The 19,835-nt window shown below is 45.0% G+C and overlaps 1 pseudogene; it reads right to left on the bottom strand.

Annotated features, from left to right (window-relative positions):
• Window positions 1-402: 402 nt before the first annotated feature.
• On the bottom strand, window positions 403-1,427 carry LOC125921677 (40S ribosomal protein S12-like; annotated as a pseudogene).
• Between the last annotated feature and the right edge of the window lie 18,408 nt (window positions 1,428-19,835).

Genomic DNA, 19,835 nt, shown 5'->3' with positions numbered 1-19,835 from the left:
ACATCACGTTTTCTCTCGCCTCTCCCAGCATGGAACCACCACCTGGAGAGCTGAGGCGGGACAATCAGAGCCCTACGGATTCTCAGTGGTGCCACATCAGAAGTAGAGCCTCAGTACTGGGTGCGGGATCTGGGCCGAAGAAAGGAGCCCTCGTTTCTCAGCCACACTCGCAGGAGGTTAGCCTCAGCGTTAGGTTGATGGGGACAAGATGAAACTGGCGATGTCCTGCCCCAGGGAGGAAATCGCCCTCCAACCGGGAGCTGGGGGGCGAGGGAGCCCTGTGATCTTTGTTGGCTGTGCTAGTCTTGAGTGTTCTTCTTGCTGAGTTGCGAGTGGGGGGGAAGAGGGTAGATAGGTTTCACCTCAAATACCATATACTCTTGGAGCGCCTGGCTGGCTCAGTCAGTAGTGGGGCATGCGGCCCTTGATCTCAGGGTCCTGAGTTCAAGCCCCATACCGGGTGTGGAGCCTACTTAAAGAAATTATAAATACGATAGTGTTTGTATTTATTAAGTTTTTTGTTTGTTTTTGTTTTTTTAGTAAATGTTTCTTCACAGACTATATGTCCTTGGGACCATTTCTAGAGATTAAAAAAAAATTTTTTTAATGTTTATTTATTTTTGAGAGAGAGAGAGAGAGAGACAGAGCATGAGCGGGTGAGGGGCAGAGAGAGAGGGAGACACAGAATCCAAAGCAGGTTCCAGGCTCTGAGCTGTCAGCACAGAGCCCGACGCGGGGCTCGAACTCACGGACCGTGAGATCGTGACCTGAGCCGTAGTCCGGATGCTTAACCGACTGAGCCATCCAGGCGCCCCACCAATTTTTTCTTTGAGTTTATTTATTTATTTTGAGGAGGGGGAGGGGCAAAGAGAGGGAGACAGAGAGGGAATCCCAAGCAGGCTCCTCACTGTCAGCTTGGAGCCCGATGTGGGACTTGAACCCATCAATGGTGAGCTCATGATCTGAAGCAAAATCAAGAGTCCAATGCCCAGCCCACGCCCAGCCAGCTGAGCCACCCAGGATCTGCGTTTTTTTTATTTGTTCCTTTCTTGCATTTGAAGTATTCCTCGCGAATGTCCTTGTCTGAGCCTCTTTGCCATGGTCCCTAACCACCACAACTGCAACCAACCCTTCACAGCATTGTCCCTCTCTGTCAGTGTCACAGAGGCCCACCCATCCGCCTAGTTTCTTGTCATCAGCCTGAATTAGACTAATTTTGGTGTCTGGCACAAAGGGCCTCCACCAACCTGACCTGCATAGGCTCATCTCAGGTGGATGCAAGCGGACAGAGATGGGTTTGGCCCTTGACCAAGGCTTTGGCAGCTGGTGCCAACCCCACGGGCCGGGCCACGGTGGGGGAGGGCGGTCTTCAGCGCCTCTGGCAAAGCAGTAGGGTCGCCCATCACCTCCCCACCCAAAGCAATTGCCTTCTGTGGTTTAGGGTGGAGCCGAACCTTGCGTGAGCGTGAGCTCGCGGCTGGTCAGCTCCAGGGCAGTGGCAGGGAAAAAGTAGACGATTTCATGGGTTTTTTGTTATTTATATTTAAAATAATTTCCACCGGCTTTACTGGTGACTGGGTCCCCGGTGTCTTTACGTTGCTTGTGCGAGTCTTCCCCTCCACCCCAGTTTCGTGCACTACACCCCTACTTTCTTTGTTCCGTTTCCTGATTCTGGAAGCCCAGCGTATGTTTTCGTTATCACTTTGTTAAATTAACCTTTGTTGAAGAAATGCAGACACACAGGTGAGGAGCTGTGGTTCGACAAAAGATCAGGAAAGAAATTGAAATAGGGAACGTTGTTACTCACAAGGGCGGGGGGGACCTGCACAGCACGTGTCGAGGGGCCACTTGGGAAGGCCAAGGTCGGGTGCAGGCAGAGAGCGACAGGACCTGGGCCACACACGTTTATCTCTGCCCGTGGGTGGGTGGGGCTTCAGGGGTCCTGGGTAAGGCCGGATCTTGGTCAACTCAAACACCAAAAGCTCCGTGGGGAGTCTTTTTTTTTTTTTAATCTTTTTTAATGTTAATTTTTTTTAACACCTATTTCTTTTTGAAAGACAGAGCCTGAGCAGAGAAGGGGCAGAGAGAGGGAGACACAGAATCCGAAGTAGGCTCCAAGCTCTGAGCTGTCAGCACAGAGCCCGCCAGACTTGAACCTACGAACTGTGAGATCATGACCTGAGCCGAAGTCTGACGTTCAACCGACTGAGCCAACCAGGAGCCCCATGACTCTTTTTTTAATGTTTACTTTTGAGGGAGGGAGACAGAGAGTGGGGGGAAGGGGCAGAGGGAGTGGGAGACACAGAATCTGAAGCAGGCTCCAGACTCCAAGCTGCCAGCACAGAGCCCCACGGTGGGGCACGAACCCAACTGCAATGCAAGATCATGACCTGAGCTGAAGTGGGAGTCTTAACCCCAGGCACTCCTTCACAAGGAATCTTATCTAAGGGGTGCACAAGGGGAAGGCTCTGGAGAGAGGAGAGACTGTGGGTCACAAGCGCTGTTGAGGAAGTCATGTCAGGAACATATAGTGGCTTGTGACTCTTCGGGTCATTATCTAGGGCATGTGGTTGTATGGGGGGCTAATGACAGTTAGGCTCCCTTGCAGGCAGCTTGGTTAAACAAAATAAATGCCAAGGCAGTGATAGCATGGATAGCTTAGCTGAACTCTTGACATATTTCTTATTAAAACATAATGCAACAATTTATGTATTTATGTATTTATTTTTATTTGAGACAGAGAGAGAGAGAGAGAGCGAGCACGACTGGGGGAGAGGGGCAGAGGAATAGAGAGAGAGAGAGAGAGAGAGAGAGAGAGAGAATCTCAAGCCAGATGCAGTGCTCGATCTCAGGACCCTGGGATCATGACCCAAGGGTAAATCGAGAGTCCATTGCTTAACCGTCTGAGCCACCCAGGTGCCCCAATGCAATAATTTTAAACTGCTTCCCTTTAAAACAGTATGAAGTATATTTAATAACAACTGTTAGATATGATAATTTATTCACACCAAAATATATTATTTTTTACACCAAATCTCACATTTATAGAACCACACCTTTTATTTTATTTTATCCTTTTTTTTAAGTTTATTTATTTATTTTGAGAGAGAGGGAGAGAGAGAGACAAGAAGAGAGAGAGAATCCCAAGCAGGCTCTACACTGTCAGCACAGAGTCTGACTCGGGGCCCGAACCCATGAACCATGAGACCATGATCTGGGCAGAAACCGAGTTAGACGCTTAACTGACTGAGCCACTCGGGCGCCTATCCTATTCTATTTTTCAAGTAAGGTCTAGGCCCAAAGTGGGGCTTGAACTCATAACCCCAAGGTCAAGGGTGGCATACTCTATGAACTGAGCCAGCCAGGCACCCCAGAACCGTACCTTTAAAAAAAGACTTCATTTTTAACCAGTTTTAGGCTTATATGGAAAAGTTGCAAAAATGACTCAGAAAGTTCCCACGTATTTCCCGCTTAGTTTCTTATCTAACACCTTGTATAACCCAAGTACAGTGGTTAAAACCAGGAAATTAAACTTGGTGTAATACTATTGTGTAAAGTACGGAACTTAATAGAATTTCAGCAGCGTTTCACTGCTGTCCTTTTCCTGTTTGGGGATTTCACAGAGCGCTGAGCTGTTATTCTCCGCAGATTCTTGTAATCTGTGACGATTCCGTAATCTTTCCTTATCTTCCAGGACCTTGACATTCTAAAGAGTGTTGGTCAGGAATTCTGTAAGATGTCCATCAATTTGGGCTTGTCTGATGTTCTCTCATGATTAGAAGGAGGTTATATGGGCAAGAAGGCCATAAAATGACTTTTGTCCTTCTCAGTGTGACATATTTAGAGTTTATGACATTGTTACATTGTTACATGCTAACCTCGACCATTTGGTTAAACCTGTGAAGTTTCTCCACGTAAAATACTGTCTTCCTCTCCTGTTCAGAACTATCTTGGAGTAGATACTGCAAGATTATCTAAATATCCTTTTTCTCCTCAAATTTTGCCTGCTAATTTTACCATCCACCTTGTCTGCAAGGAATTAATACAGTGGTACTTGCCTACTATTGAGTTTTCTATTTCCCTCTTCTTTCTACATCCATCAACTGGATTTTTCTGTAAGAATTTTTTCTCATTTATTTATGTCAGTCTAGATTCGTAATAGTTACCTTATGTTATGGGTTATAATCCAGCACCATCATTTATTTATTTTAATGCTCAAATTGTTCTAGCTTTGGCCATTCAGAACTTGTTCTGTTTGGTTCCTGCGTCTTCTTGAGAATTCCCTTCCAGTTTTCAGCCCTTCCTTACTTCTGGCACCACAAAATAGTCTGGATTCATCTTATTTTTTCCCTGCCGCAAACCTTGAATCAACCACTCTCCAAGGAATCCTGGTCCTTTTACTGAAGAATGCTGTATAGAGACCGATATCTGCGTGCTAAGTGTGCTCATGGCTACTGGGATCTCATTGCTTCTAGGCTCTTTCCATGGGAAAAGATGTAGGAAATTCACGTATCTCTACTAACCCATGCATACACACATATCTGTATGACCCTATCTGTATATGTATTTTAAGGGGTGCCCGAGTGGCTTAGCTGGCTAAGCACCTGACTTTGGCTCAGGTCACGATCTCACGAATTTCAGAGTTCGAGCCCCACATCTGGCTGTCTGCTGTCAGTGTGGAGCCTGCTTGGGATTCTGTCTCCCTCTCTCTCTGCCCATCCCCCACTTGTGTTTTCTCTCTCTCTCTCTCTCTCTCTCTCTCTCAAAAATAAATAAACGTTAAAAAAAACCCACATGATTTTATGCTGATACTTCTGATTCCAATCCAAAACTAGAGGGTTTCTTATTTGTAACTTTTTTTTTCCAGTGGTGGGAAACCAGGCTCTCCATTGTATACAATATTCTTACTTATTTACTCATAAAGTACACATAAAGTTGTGTCAGAATTGTTAACCCACCTTTGGAAAGCACATTTATTATCTAGATGACAGCATTTATGTAGTTCTTTCTTGTCTTTAACCTTGTATTATGCAGACAAGATCCTGTTTTCCAAGGTTCTTTTCTTCCTCCCCCCTTCAGTGGGATTTTGTGTTTTATTTACAATACAGGTTCATGCGTTACTGTTTGCATTACATCTTGGATTCCCACCACATCCTCATTATAACTTGTTTATTTTTTGGAGGGGAAAATGTGAAGGGCTTGTGAAGCATTACTATCGTTCTGTAACAAAAAGATATTCTCGAAGGAGTATAACTCTGTCCTCATCTGTATTACTCCATTCCTATTCTTCTCTCCTTTTTACCCCTTTCCAATCACCCCTTGTAGCCAATTTCTTTCTTTTTTTTTCTTCATGCAGCTGTTTTTTAAAAAATAATATTTCTATTTTTAAAGTTTATTTATTTTGAGAGAGAGAGAGAGTGTGCAAGAGGGGAGGGACAGAGAGAGAGAGGGAGGGAGGGAGAGAGAGAATCCCAAGCAGGCTCTGCACTGTTAGCACAGACCCCAATGTGGGGCTCAAACTCACGAACCCTGAGACTGTGACCTGAGCCGAGATCCAGCATCAGACACTTAGCTGACTGAGCTCCCGAGTGCCCCTAATTTCTTAAATTTCTACACATTCCCTCCCGTTTAAATAGTGTAATATGGGAATGTGTCTGAGGTAGACTGTTAGCCACCTCTCCCAACTTGTCTTCATCTTCCAAAGTCATATAATTTCTGATTTTAGCTTATCATGAAACTGTTTGGATCAAACATTCCCATTTTCCCAGTCTCCCATGCAGCTAGATATAGTCACATGACTGAGTTCTTGCCAATGAGATGCAAGGAGTTAAAGTCATATGGCAGTTTTTGGAAAACTGCTTTAAAAGACTGATACATGTTTCTCTCTCTCTCTCCCTCTCTCTTTTCACCCAGTATTTTATCCTTGTGCCCAGAATGTCAATGTGATGGCTGGAACTCCCAACAGCCATCTTATACCATGAAGACAAAAGTCTTGGGATGGAGGAGTGAAAAGTTTGAAGAGCCTGTGTTCCTGATGATATCTTAGAGTCTCTAGACTGCATTTGTGTATAGATGTATATGTTCGATGATGAAACCTTATCACATGCAAGGCTTATGATTCATTTTTTTAAAGAGTTTATTTTTTTATTAAATTTTTTTAATGTTTATTTATTTTTGAGAGAGAGACAGAGCACGAGCAGGGGAGGGGTAGAGACAGAGGGAGACACAGAATCCGACGCAGGCTCCAGGCTCTGAGACGTCAGCACAGAGCCCCACACGGGGCTCGAACTCACGAGCTGTGAGATCGTGACCTCAGCCGAAGTCGGACGCCTAACCGACTGAGCCACCCGGGTGCCCCGGTTATGTAACTGTCTTCAATGTTCCTGCACAATCAATGATAGTTGAGAAGTTCCGTGAACCTTCCACAACAAAGCAGGCTGTTCTGCCCACCGTACACATGAGTTCTGGGGCCTCATTTTCTCACCCACTGCTTGTCAGGTGTATTGGTGAATGTCAATAGTTGGTTCCAAATGAAGGAAGCCAATCATCCCACTAGGCAAATCCAACAGTTTTTTTTTTTTTTTTAAACATATCCAGGGGGTCCAGAAGGATATGAGTTGAGTCTGGAAATAGCACATTGATCAGCAGCATTCTTTGGGATAGAGTGAGGTGCTAGCTTCAGAACCTAAAAAATCTGAGGATAGATGCGTGTGCTGGTGGGTTGCCAATGGAAAAGTGCCGGTAAGCCAAGGTCACATTAGGCCTTCCAGAAGCTCCACTGCCCCTCCTAGGCCCATGCCTCCTGTGTGTATATATCAGCCTGGATATGTGCAGGGCCAGGTGGCCCTCATTAAACCTGGGGTTAAACAATATACACTAGGGCTCTGGGGCACTCCTCAAGTACCCTCAGCACAAATAGTCTTCATTCATGACCCTCTCTGACTTCAGGTCAATACAGCTGGTCCAAAACATTCCTGAATTAAGAGCTGGGGGCCCAGAGTAAGGCTCAGTGCCTGTGGCCTCTGGATCATCCAACAGATTCTTAGGCCAGAAGAATGGCCTGGTTGCAGGGATGAGGGGTCAAACCTAGAATCATCACTCATGATCTCTATTCTCAACACATGCCTCCCACAACCTTTGTCCATTTCTACAGAAACTGCTAACACCCGCATGGTCCTCAGCTGTCTACATACTTCCCACATATGTGGCTCTCGTTGCAGATGCATTGGACGGTACCAGTGTAGACCTTTGACTTTGCCTACCCACCCCTAACTTGAAAACATAAATTTACCATCGACCACTAGGTGGCACCCTATCCCAAACTACCGTATACCACACCAAGGGTAGGCATTTTAAGACGCCATTCTTTGAGAATGCCTGATCTGACCTCCCTCTGGAGTGTCAAGTTTAAACAATGTGAATCCAGTCTCAATATGAATTTAAAGAGCCTTATAACAAGTAACCATCTAGTGAAACTGGTTGTGGTCTCTCACTCTGTTCCTCCCTTATTCGTTCTGTATTGTTTACTATATGACTTTTTTTTTCCTTATGACTTACTTCTATCTGGACTCATCCACACCAATCTCATGTGTGTCCTCCTTAGTTCAGCTGGTTTAGTGTCGGAACTTTGCCAACTGGGAGTGGCCTTCTACCTTTTGCCCTTTCGTCTGTCAGTAAAACAGAAGAAAGAACAACAGGACCACAAATCTTTTCCCTTAGGCAAGTATAGGGAGGCCAACGCCATACTATTTAGAGCAAGCAATGCCAACCGAAATGAATCAAGGTACTTTCTCTTGTAGGTAACTTTGTATATATATATATTTTTAATTTTTTTTAATGTTTATTTATTTTTGAGACAGAGAGAGACACAGCATGAACGGGGGAGGGGTAGAGAGAGAGGGAGACACAGAGTCGGAAGCAAGCTCCAGGCTCTGAGCCATCAGCCCAGAGCCGGACTCGGGGCTCGAACCGTGAGATCGTGACCTGAGCTGAAGTCGGACGCTTAACCGACTGAGCCACCCAGGCGCCCACTTTTTTTTTTTTTTTTTTTTTTTTTTTTTCTTGTAGGTAACTTTGAATGTTCTGGTTCCTTGTTACTTTTACCTTCCTTGGATGATTGTCACCATGTTTCCTAAGCCCTACACGTAGCTGGACCTTGCTCAGGTGCGCCGTAGGCTGGGAAATCTGACCCAATGGTCCTCCATCTTGTCCCATCGCACTTGCAGACTGAGAAGCCTTGCCGTCTGATTTCCTGTTTGTTTCATGTCCCTGTCATTCTTGACTCAAGGCATTTTCAGCCCACGGTATATATCAAGACCCCTGTTTGAACTGTACACTCTGGGAAGGCAGACTTCTTTTTTTAAATATTTTAAATGTTTTTATTTGTTTTTGAGAGAGAGAGAGAGCACGCGCATGAGCCAGGGAGGGATAGAGAGAGAGAGAGGGAGAACCAGAATGTGAAGCAGCTGTCAGCACAGAGCCCGACATGAGGCTCAAACCCAAGAACTGTGAGATGACGACCTGAGCCAAAGTCAGATGCTCAACTGACTGAACCACCCAGATGCCCCTTTAAAAATTTTTTTTAACGTTTGTTTATTGTTAGACAGAGAGTGTGTGCAAGTCAGGGAGGAGCAGAGAGAAAGGGAGACACAGAATCTGAAGCATGCTCCAGGCTCTGAGCTGTTATGACAGCATAGAGCCTGACACGGGGCTCAAACCCACGAACTGTGAGGTCATGACCTGAGAAGTCGGAAGCTTAACCGACTGAGCCACCCAGGCGCCCCTCTCTTTAGCTCTTTTGAGAGAAAACTGAAACTGAGAAACCAGCAAGCTAATGAAAAGATACTTAAGGTTCATCTACTTTTGGTTTGTGGGATTCAAAGCAATTCTTGTTTTCTGATCGCAAACCTCAGGTTTAGCTGTAGATAGTCATTGGTACCCACGATGCAGGAACAACATAAGGCTCTGCTTTATTCAAAGTTTGGCAAATAAAATGACAGTGGCTGAGGTCAGGTATGTGAAGTCACTAGGCAAGCTAGCCTGTCACCTTGACCCAGGGCAAGAACAAGGTTGGCCCAGTGATGATATTAGGAAATGAAAAGCAACAGGTCAATTAAAGGAACCGTGGAAATAAAACAACAAAGGGAATGCAGGAAGATTGGGAAGTAACGGCCAGAAGGACACGTCCAGAGGCGCCTGGGTGGCTCAGTCGGTTAACCGTCCTACTTGGGCTCAGGTCACGATCTCACTGTTCGTGGGACTGAGCCCTGTGTTGGGCTCTGTGCTGACAGTGCGAAGCCTGCTTCAGATTCTCTCTCCCTGTCTTTGACCCTCCCCCATTCATGCTCTCTCTCTCTCTCTCTCTCTCTCTCTCTCATAAATAAATAAACATTAAAAAAAACCCAAAAAAGTACAGGTTCAGCATAGTCCCGGAGAAGCAAATGTCCCAGATCCTCCGATGTGGTTGCCCTTCTTTGTGGCCGATACATTATTACGGCTGCTATTTTCACCTAGGCCTCCTTTTCTTTATCTGTGAAATAAGGGGGTCAAACCGGACAACGTAGGGAGAAATGTGAAAGACGGTTGAACCAGAGCAAAATGATTACTGGGCGCGTTCAATGGAAAAACAGGCAGGTGGGGTCTAAACCCCCTTCTGGGTTATCCAATTCTGTGAAGCGTCTGTGCTTTTCATTGTCCTTGAGCTCTTTTGTGTCTGTGAATTGTAGATGGCTGGGAACAGCGCCAATGGCTCTTGTCCACACACACGCAGATACATTTTGATACGTGGAAATACCATAGAATTCCCTTTCGCTTTGAGTTTTTCCAACTTTGCACCATCTGTAAGTCCCTCTCAGCGTTATTTATATGCGTGTGGACCTTTGAATTTGAACCACCCGTAATGTCTTAGTCGTCCAACTTGTCAATGAGTTCACTATCATCTCTGACCTATTCTAGTCTGTCTGCATGACAGCCATGAATTTATCCTGTTTAAAAAACAATCCATTGGGGCGCCTGGGCGGCTCGGTCAGTTAAGCGCCTGACTCCTGATTTCGGCTCAGATCACGGTCTCACGGCTACTGAGTGCGAGCCCCGCGTCAGGCTCTGCACTGGTGATGCAGAGCCTGCTCGGGGTTCTCTCCCTCTCCTCCCTGCCCCTTCCTCACGTGTGTGCTTTCTCTGTCTCTCAAAATAAATACATAAACAAACTTCAAAAAAGAAATAGATGAAAAACTATCCGTGAACAATTGCCCAGAAGTCCAATGATCGCAAGTCATTTGGTCAAGAAACCACACATCCGCTTTGCGCACGGTTACAAATACAACTGTAAGTATAATTATCGCCGGGAATATGGACACAAAAGATTAAGTGCTACAGAGCAGTGGGTTTGCCAGATACTTTAGGTGTCTGCCTTGGGTCGTGTACAAGCTCATGGTTCAAGGTGCTTTCCAAACCGAAGTTTTTTAGGCCCGGCTTGTACCTGAGGTTATTCAGGGTGAAGAGCCTCTTCCATCACAGAAACTCTTTGCCTCAGCCACGCTTTCGTAAGATGCCTTTGTCACGTGCCATACGTGTCCGCTTGGGGCTTTCTGCAGAGAGAAGTGACTGTGGCTTACTGCCCGGAGCGGTCTCAACCAAGACGTTGCAAGAAACCATGGTGGAGTGGGATTTGGGGTGGGCAGGCTTGACAGGACGTGTATACGTGGGAGAAGGAATTCTGACAGGAGTCTTCACAAATCTGGAATAAATCTTAACTCCTTAGCTGATTCTATAATCTGAAGCGAAAGAATTTTTATAGACGCTGGGTATCTCAGCCTGATTCCTCTGAAGTCAGGCTTCGTCATTAAAACTTATGTGTAAGTCATTTATTTGGGAATGTGATCCTAGGCGAGGGATGGAGGAAAAGCCAATACCTGTGCTCATTTGTGCACGTTAGGGCTTGGAACTGGACAGATGGGACCGTTCTGTGCGAGGCCCCCCCACTCCCAGCCCTAGCAAGACAGCTGAGATTTCTCCAGCTTTCTCTTCAGAGGGAATATGTGCATTTGTGTGGCTTATGGCTTGAATGAGGCAGGTGCTCAGTTGTGGGCCCAACAGCCCATTCTGCAACTAAGCCTCTCCCTGTAGCTGCCCTACTTCAGATGCCACCATGCGTGCCCGGTCACGTGCATGCCCAGCTAGCCTTGGGCTCTCAGGGCCCTCCAGGCATCTGGGGCTCAGACAGTCCTCCAAAACCACCTAGCTTCTGGGGAGGTGGGTGCTCCCACCCAGAGAATATTTCTGAGGCAGCAGCTTTAAGTGGTGATCGTCAGTCCCCATTTGGACTCCCGCTCCCAAGCTTCCCCAGGCATCGAGGCTCCCCGATGTCTGTTACTAGAGGGTACTTGAGTATCTCTCCTGCCCAGCCTTAAAAGGCAGTCCAGACTCCTCCAGCTATGTCTGCAGGGGAATATACACATGTGGGTAGGTTAAGGCATGAAGCCAGGTACCCCTAACAGCCCCCTCCGTTAGCTGGCCTCAAGATGCACGGTCCTGTTCCAGGACCCTGGCCGCCCTAACCTGTGCAGCCTGTACATGCACAGTATGTATTCCATTAGTCTGGCCAGGGAGCTAGGACCCTCCAGACCTGTGCACCTCGTGTCAGTCGAGAATCGCCTGCACACCTCCAGGGCGAAGAAAATGGGTATTAAGCTATTTTGTTTGGATGGTTCTATATATATCACGTGGGTCCATCTGGTCTCATGTGTCATTCAAGGCCAAGGTGTCCTCATTGATTTTCTGTCTGCACGATCTATCCACTGATGTGAGTGGGGTGTTAAAGCCCCTACTATTATTGTGTTAATGTCGATCTCTCCCTGTATGCCTGTTAATATTTGTTACAAATTTATGTAATTACACGCTCCTGTATTTGGTACATTGATCCTTAAATTGTTATATCCTCATGTTGGCTCGACCTCTTTGTCATTAGGTACTGCCCCTCTTCATCTCTTGTCTTTATCTCCAAGTCTATTCTGTCTGATAGAAGTACTGCTACCCTGGCTTTTTTTTTTTTTTTTTTTTTTTTTTTTTCTTTTCCTGGTTTTTTTTTTTTTTTTTTTTTTTTTTCTTCCATTTCCAGGGACTTTTTCTGTCCCTTTACTTTCAGTCGGTATGTGTCTTTACGTCTGAAGTGAGTCTCTTATAAGCATCGTACGGATGGGTCTTGGTTTTTATTTTTTAATCCATTCGGTTACCCTCTGTTCTTCATTGGAACATTTAGACCATTCGCATTTAAAGTGACTATCGAGGGGCGCCTGGGTGGCTCAGTCGGTTAAGCGTCCGACTTCGGCTCAGGTCACAATCTCGTGGTCTGCGAGTTCGAGCCCCGCGTCGGGCTCTGGGCTGATGGCTCAGAGCCTGGAGCCTGCTTCCGATTCTGTGTTTCCCTCTCTCTCTGCCCCTCCCCCGTTCATGCTGTGTCTCTCTCTGTCTCAAAAATAAATAAACGTTAAAAAAAATAAATAAAGTGACTATCGATAGGTATGTACTTATTGCCATTTGGTAATTTTTTTCCTGGTTGGTTTTGTCGTTCTCCTCTGTTTCTTCCCTTGTGATTGACGACGTTCTCTAGTGTTATGCTCAGATTCCTTTCTCTTTATTTTTTTGTGTATCCACTATGGGTTTTTGACTTGTGTTCCCTTGAAGTTTATATATAACATCCTCACTATATAGCAGGCTAAATTAAGTTGACGGTTGCTTACATTCAAACACATTCTGAAACCACTACATTTTTACTGCCCCCTTCCATGTTTTATGTTTATGATGTCATGTCTTATATTATTTTGTGAATCCCCTAATATTTTAGACATAACTGATTTTACTACTTTTGTCTTTTAATCCTTATATTAGTTTTGTATGTTTTTGATCTACTACTTAACTGTTTGCTTTTACTCATGCAGTTTTTTTCATTTCACAATTTTCTTCTAATTATGGCCTTTTCCTCTTAAAAAAAACTCTCTCTGACATTTCTTGTAAGGCTGGTTTAGTGGTGATGAACTCTAACATTTACTTGTCTGGGAAACTCTTTCCTTCAATTCTTTTTTTTTTTTTTTTTAAGTTTATTTTTAAGTAACCTCTACTCCCAACGTGGGGCTCAAACTCATGACACTGAGATCAAGAGTCGCACACTCCCCACACTGAGCCACCCCGGCAGTCCTCCCTTTCAATTCTGAATGATTTTGAGGTGTGTGGGTGGCTCAGTTGCTTGAACTTCTGACTTCGGCTCAGGTCGTGATCTCATGGCTTGTGAGTTTGAGCCCCGCGTCGGGGGTCTGTGCCATCAGCGCAGAACCCGCTTTGGGTCTTCACTCTCCCTCTCTTTCTGTACCCCCCCCCCCACTTGTTCTCTCTCTCTCAAAAAATAAACTTAAAAAAAAAAAAAACCTCTCAATTCTGAATAACCTTGCCAAGAAGATTATTCTTGGTTCTATTTTTGTTTTTGTTTTCCCATTCAGCACTTTGTCTTATCTTTTTTTTTTTTTTTTCAAGTAGGCTCTACGCCCAACGTGGGGCTCAAACTCATGACCCCAAGATCAAGAGTTGCAGGCTCTACCAACTGAGCCAACCAGGCGCTCCCTCCCCCACCCCATTCCGCACATTGAATATATCATGCTACTCATTTCTGGCCTCCAAAGTTTCCGCTTAAAAATTAGCTAATAGCTTTATGGGGTTTTTCTTGTACATAAGTAGCTGCTTTTCTTTGGCTGCTTTAAAGATCCCCTGTCTCGAATCTTTGACATTTTAATTATTACGTGTTGTGGTGTGGTCCTCCTTGGATTCATCTTGTTTGGGGTTCTCTGTGCTTCCTGGACCTGGATGTCTGTTTCCTTCTGCAGGTTAGGGAAGTTTTCAGCTATTATTTCTTCAAGTAAGTTTTCTGTCCCTTTGTCTCTTTTTTCTCCTTCTGGGACCCCTATAATTACAAATGTTAACATACTTGATGTTGTCTCATTTAAAAATTATTATTTATTATTCTTTGCTGTGTACCTTGATACTTTCCATTACCCTGTCTTCCAGATTGTTGGTCCACTTTTCTGCATCCTTTCATCTGCTGCTGATTCCCTCTAATGTATTTTTCATTTTAGTGATTGTACTCTTCAACTCTGGTTGAGCCTGCTTGGGATTCTCTCTCTCCCTTTCTCTTTGCCTATCTCCTGCTCACACACTCTCTCTCTTTCAAAATAAATAAATAAACATTAAAAAAACCCTGTTATGCTAATATGACAATTGAGATCTTTCTACAAATAATATAACCAATTTAAAGGATCCATCATCTGGCCATTGACAAGTAGGACCTTATTAATCTCATTAGTGACTCAAAGTAATAAGCTTTTTTTTTTTTTTTTTTTTTTATGGGAATGCCCAGATGCAAATTTCCAGGCTTAGACCATTGCTACAAGAGGTGTCTCTGGAGAGGGCATAGGGGATGCAACCCTCATGATCCAAAAGTTTACTCCCCCAAAGAGCATAAAAAAATGAAGGCCTTTGGGGCACCTGGGTGGCCCAGTCCATTAAGCATCCAACTCTTGATTTTGACTGAGTCATGATCTCACAGTTTATGGGTTTGAGCCCCATGTCAGGCTCTGTGCCGACAGCACGGAGCCTGCTTGGGATTCTCTCTCTCTCCCTCTCTCTCTGCCCCTCCCCTGCTCATGCTTGAAAATCTCTCTCCCTCCCCTGCTCATCTCTTGCAAAAATAAATAAATAAACCTAAAAAAAAGATAACGAAGGTCTTCATTACAAAGGCAGTAAGGCTGATGCATTGAAAATGGTGTCTCTGGTCGCCCATGAAAATGTGAGACACCCCCAGTCACAGACCTGCTAATATGTGTCACTGAGCAGGTGCGACTGGAATGGGACTTTCCAGTACTAACAAGCAACAAATGCTGAAACGACAAAGGTCCCTTATGGGCTGGGACCTCTTATGACAGACTCCCCTGAGAGTTGGCACAGCCGGGCAAAGACAGTGCTGTGTTTAACTGCACATCTTGGAACCCTACTCTATTGACAGGCCACTAAGGTGCATCCCACTAAGTGCACCCCACTAAATACCCCCCACAGATGGTAGAGACAAGAGGGAATATTTTCACCGGTCACAAAGCCAAGCTTTTAGGACATGAAACAAGATGAAAGGAGATACCTCATCTGATTTTCACATAGAGGAGCCGCTGCAATGTTTACCTAAACAGATGCTGCTCTGATGAGAACTGTAAATGCACCTGTGTGTGAAGCCAGCTTGAACATCAGGTTTATAGGTCACATGCCTATGTTTTCCCCCTATGGTAGTTCCTTCTCATGACAAATATACACAAGACAAAAACAAAGAAAAATGGTGACCGTTGCTGGGAGGGAATGGGTTAAGTTAAACCAAGAGTATTCTCCCAAACTTAGCAGAGTCACTAAGCCCAAGGAACTAGTTATGCAATTATTTTTCCCTACTAATCTAAATTCAGAAATTGAAGGGGGGAAAAGTTTCTCACCAATCTTGCCCCATTAGACCCTCAGGCTGACATCTGGGAGGTTGACACGATAAGGATTCTTAGCTTCTGCTGGCTTTTGTCAGATGTCCTGAGTCTCTCAGCTACAGCAGTGTTAAATTCATCCTGCTGACTATGCCATCTGTTGGGGAAGAAAATTTGTCTCTACTCTTCTAGATCCTTCTAGCTGATCTATGAATCAAATTGACATAAGACAAATTAAGAGGAGAAAAAAAAAACACATTTAAATACCTGTGCACAGAAGCGCAATATTAAAATTGAGACCTAAAGAAATGACCAAGGCAGGCAAAATTCCTACTTTTAGACAAAGAACCAATAGAACTGTGAGTAATTAACAGGACAAAGAAAAGTTACGTTCAAGAGCTCAATTAGTAAGGGAATCAAGGGAGGTGCCTGGATGGCTTAGTCAGTTAAGCATTTGGCTTTGGGTCGGGTCATGGTCTCCCAGTTCATGAGACTGAGCCCCACATCAGGCTCTGTACCATCAGCACAGAGCCCCACATGTGCGGAGCCTGCTTTGGATCCTCTGTCTCCCTCTCTCTGCCCCTTCACCCCCCTCAAAGATAAGTAAGCATTAAAAAAAATAAGGGAGTCTAGGGGGGCCTGGTGGCTCGGTAGGTTAAGCCTCCAACTCTTGATTTTTGGCTCAGGCCATGATCACACAGTCGTGAGACCGAGCGCTGTGTCGGGCTCCACACTAGCCATGGATCCTGCCTAGGATCCTCTCTCACTCCCTCTGCCCCTCCCCGACTCATGCTCACTTGCTCATGCGCGTGCATGCTCTCTCTTTCTCTCTCGCAAAAAAGAAAGGGAATCTAAACTGGGTTTGGGCTGGGGTAATAAATTAGTAAAAGTAATAAGGTTTGTTTATCTAGCCTTCTCAGCTCTGAGTGCTCTATCTCTGGAAATAAGGATGTGTCTTTACCTCTTGGTACAGGAAGGGTACGTTTCACAGGGGAGATTCATTTCCTGCTTTCTAGAGAAAAGGGGGGCGGAGCGTATTCTTGCATTGACTGTGTGAGTAACTTTAATTCAAAATAATATGCCATCGTGGCATATTCTAGGGTGCCCTGCCATCGGCCCCCACGTAGGCGTTTGTGGAGGTTAGGGCTTGGAATTATCCAGATTCCTTGGACCCACAATACACCACTCCTGTGTCTGGTTCTCTCAGCACTGGCCCTGTTTCAGGTCCCTTGCTGAACCAATCCAAGTGGCCCATGCTTACACAATATACATCAGCCACCCTTGGCAGCGTGGACACTCCAGGCCTCTGGAGCTCAGGCTGGCTCCCACCAACTGCATAGCCTCCAACCGGGAGGGAGCCCAACTCCAGAAAAATCTTTTTAAGGCAGAAGCTTTATTTATTTATTTAATTAAAAAAATTTATTTATTTTTGAGAGACAGAGAGAGAGAGAGAGAAAGACAGAGTGTGAGTGGGGGAGGGGTGCAGAAAGAGGGAGACACAGAATCTGAAGCAGGTTGCAGGCTCTGAGCTGTCAGCACAGAGGCCGACTCGGGGCTCGAACTCACGAACCACGAGATCATGACCTGAGCCGAAGTCGGATGCTCAACTGACTGAGTGAACCGGGCACCTCAAGGCAGAAGCTTTAAACTGGCAACAGTCCATATTTGGAGTGGCTTCCTAATGAGGTCTGTGGCTTCTCCAGCAATCAAGGCTCCCAAGTGTCTCTTGGTGAAGGGTACCCGAGTTAGCCAGCCCAGCTTCACCTTAGCAAGGCAGCAGTTTCTTCCAGCTGTGCCTTCATGGGGAACAGGCACATGTGTGGGGGTTTGGGCTTGAAATTGATAGGTTCTTTGTACTGTCAACAGCCTGCTCACATGACCTGGCTTCTACTGAGACTTTCAGTACTATTTTTTTTTTCTTTTTAAAAAAAAAAATTTTTTTTTAACATTTATTTATTTTTGAGACAGATAGAGAGAGCATGAACGGGGGAGGGTCAGAGAAAGAGGGAGACACAGAATCCGAAGCAGGCTCCAGGCTCTGAGCTGTCAGTACAGAGCCCGTCACGGGGCTCGAACCCACGGACTGTGAGATCATGACCTGAGCCGAAGTCGGACACTGGACCGACTGAGCCACCCAGGCACCCCCTTTTTTTTTCTTTTTTAAAAAAAATTTTAGGGGTGCCTGGGTGGCTCAATCAGTTGAACGTCTGATTCTTGATTTTGGCTCAGGTCATGATCCTGGAGTCATGGGATTGAGCCCTGCATCAGGCTCTGCACTGAGTATGGAGCCTGCTTGGGACTCATTCTCTCTCTCGCTCGCTCTCTCTCTCTCTCCCTCCCACCCCCCTCTCTAAAATAAAATGAAAAATTTAAAAACTATTAAAAAATTTTTTTAAAGCTCTCTGCCCAGCATGGGGTTTGAACTCATGACCCTGAGATCAGGAGTTACATGCTGTATGGCCTGAGCCAGCCAGGTGCCCCTACCCTGAAATATTGATGCACACATGTGAAGAATGTACCCCATCAGCCAACCTTAGGTAACCAGGACACGACAGACCCGTGGAGTTCAGACTGGTCCTCATCTGCCTGCCTAGCCTCCAGGGGAGAGAGAGCACAACCCCCAAACCTTTCAGAGACGTTAGCTTTAAACTAGCAACAGTAGAATCATTTTGCCGGGTACCTGATGAATTCCTGTGCTAACCAGTCATCAAGGTTCCCAGGTGTGATAGTGAAGTTATCACTTAGTGAAGGATACCTCAGCAGCTAGAGAGGCCCCATCTGAGCAAGGCAGTCCAGACTCTTAAGCTTTACCTTCAGGTACAATGTACATATTTGTGTAGGTTAGGGTTTGGAATGGGCATATGTCTTGTATCCCCGATTACGACCAACTGTGACCTAGTCTCTTCTGACACTTGCCCTGTTTCTGGGCAATAGATGCAGGAAAAACATTTGATAAAATTCCACATCAATTATGATAAAAACTCAGCAATCTAGGAATAGAGGGGAACTTGCTCAATTTAAGAGCATCTGCAAGAAATGTACAAATGTTATTATACTTAAATGGTGAGAAACTCAGAGTTTTCTTACTATGATCAGGAATGAGGCAAAGATGTCCCCCATCATCATACTTTTCAACATCATCATGGGAGATGTCAACAACATTTTGGAAGATGGAAAGTGGATAAGCAATGATAACTGACTTAGAGAGGAAATCCAAGCTAATACACTTAGAGAAGAAACAAATCTCAGTTACATCCCAGCAAGTTATTATGTGGATATCAACAAAGTGATCCTTAAATTTACACGGAGGGCAAAAGATCCAGAATAGCCCACTCAATATTAAAGGGGAAGAATGACGTTAGAATACAGACACTACCCAACAACTTCAAGACTTAATGTAAGTCTACAGTGATGAAGACAGTACGGTATTGGTGAAAGAACAGATCAGTGGAACAGAATAGAGAGCCCAGAAAATGACCCACATAGTCAGTTGATCTTTGACAAAGGAGGAAAGACAATACAATAGAGGAAAGAGTGTCTCCTCCATAAATGGTGCTGGAACAGCAGGGTATCTATGTGCAGAAAAATATGTCCAGACACGGACCTTACACACTTCACAAAATTAATCAAAAAATGGAACATGGAACTAAATGTAACTATAGGCATACCTCATTGTATTGCTCATTGCTTTATTGTGCTTGGCAGACATTGCATTTAAAAAAATTTTTTTTTTCATGCTTTTGTTTATTTTGGAGACAGAGAGAGACAGAGCATGAGCAGGGGAGGGGCAGAGAGAGAGGGAGACACAGAATCCAAAGCAGGCTCCAGGCTCTGAGCTGTCAGCACAGAGCCCAACGCGGGGCTCGAACTCACGGACTGTGAGATCACGACCTGAGCTCAGGAGTCGGACGCTCAACCCCCCAACATTACATTTTTTATAGATTGAAAATTTGTGGCAACGTTGCCTAACCAAGTCTATCAATACTTTTTCCCAAAAGCGTTTGCTCACTTTGTGTCTCTGTGTCACATTTTAGTAATTCTCACGATATTACAATCTCTTCTGTTGTTAGTATATCTGTTACGGTGATCTGTTATCAGTGATATTTGATATTACTATTTTAATTGTTCTGGGGACCAGAATATAAGAAGGTGAACTTAATAAACGTTGTGTGTGTTGTGACCGTTCCATCAGCCAGCCACTCCTCATTTCCCTCTCTCTCTCTCTCTCTCTCTCTCTTGCCCCTCAGGTCTCCTATTCCTCCAGGCACAACAGTTTGGAAATGAGGCCAATTAGTAACCCTACAGTGGCCTCTAAGTGTTCAAGTAAGAGGAAGAGTT

Source organism: Panthera uncia, chromosome C2 (assembly GCF_023721935.1).
Source record: "Panthera uncia isolate 11264 chromosome C2, Puncia_PCG_1.0, whole genome shotgun sequence".
NCBI classification, from domain to species: Eukaryota; Metazoa; Chordata; class Mammalia; order Carnivora; family Felidae; genus Panthera; species Panthera uncia.
This window is presented reverse-complemented; position numbering and strand designations above follow the sequence as displayed.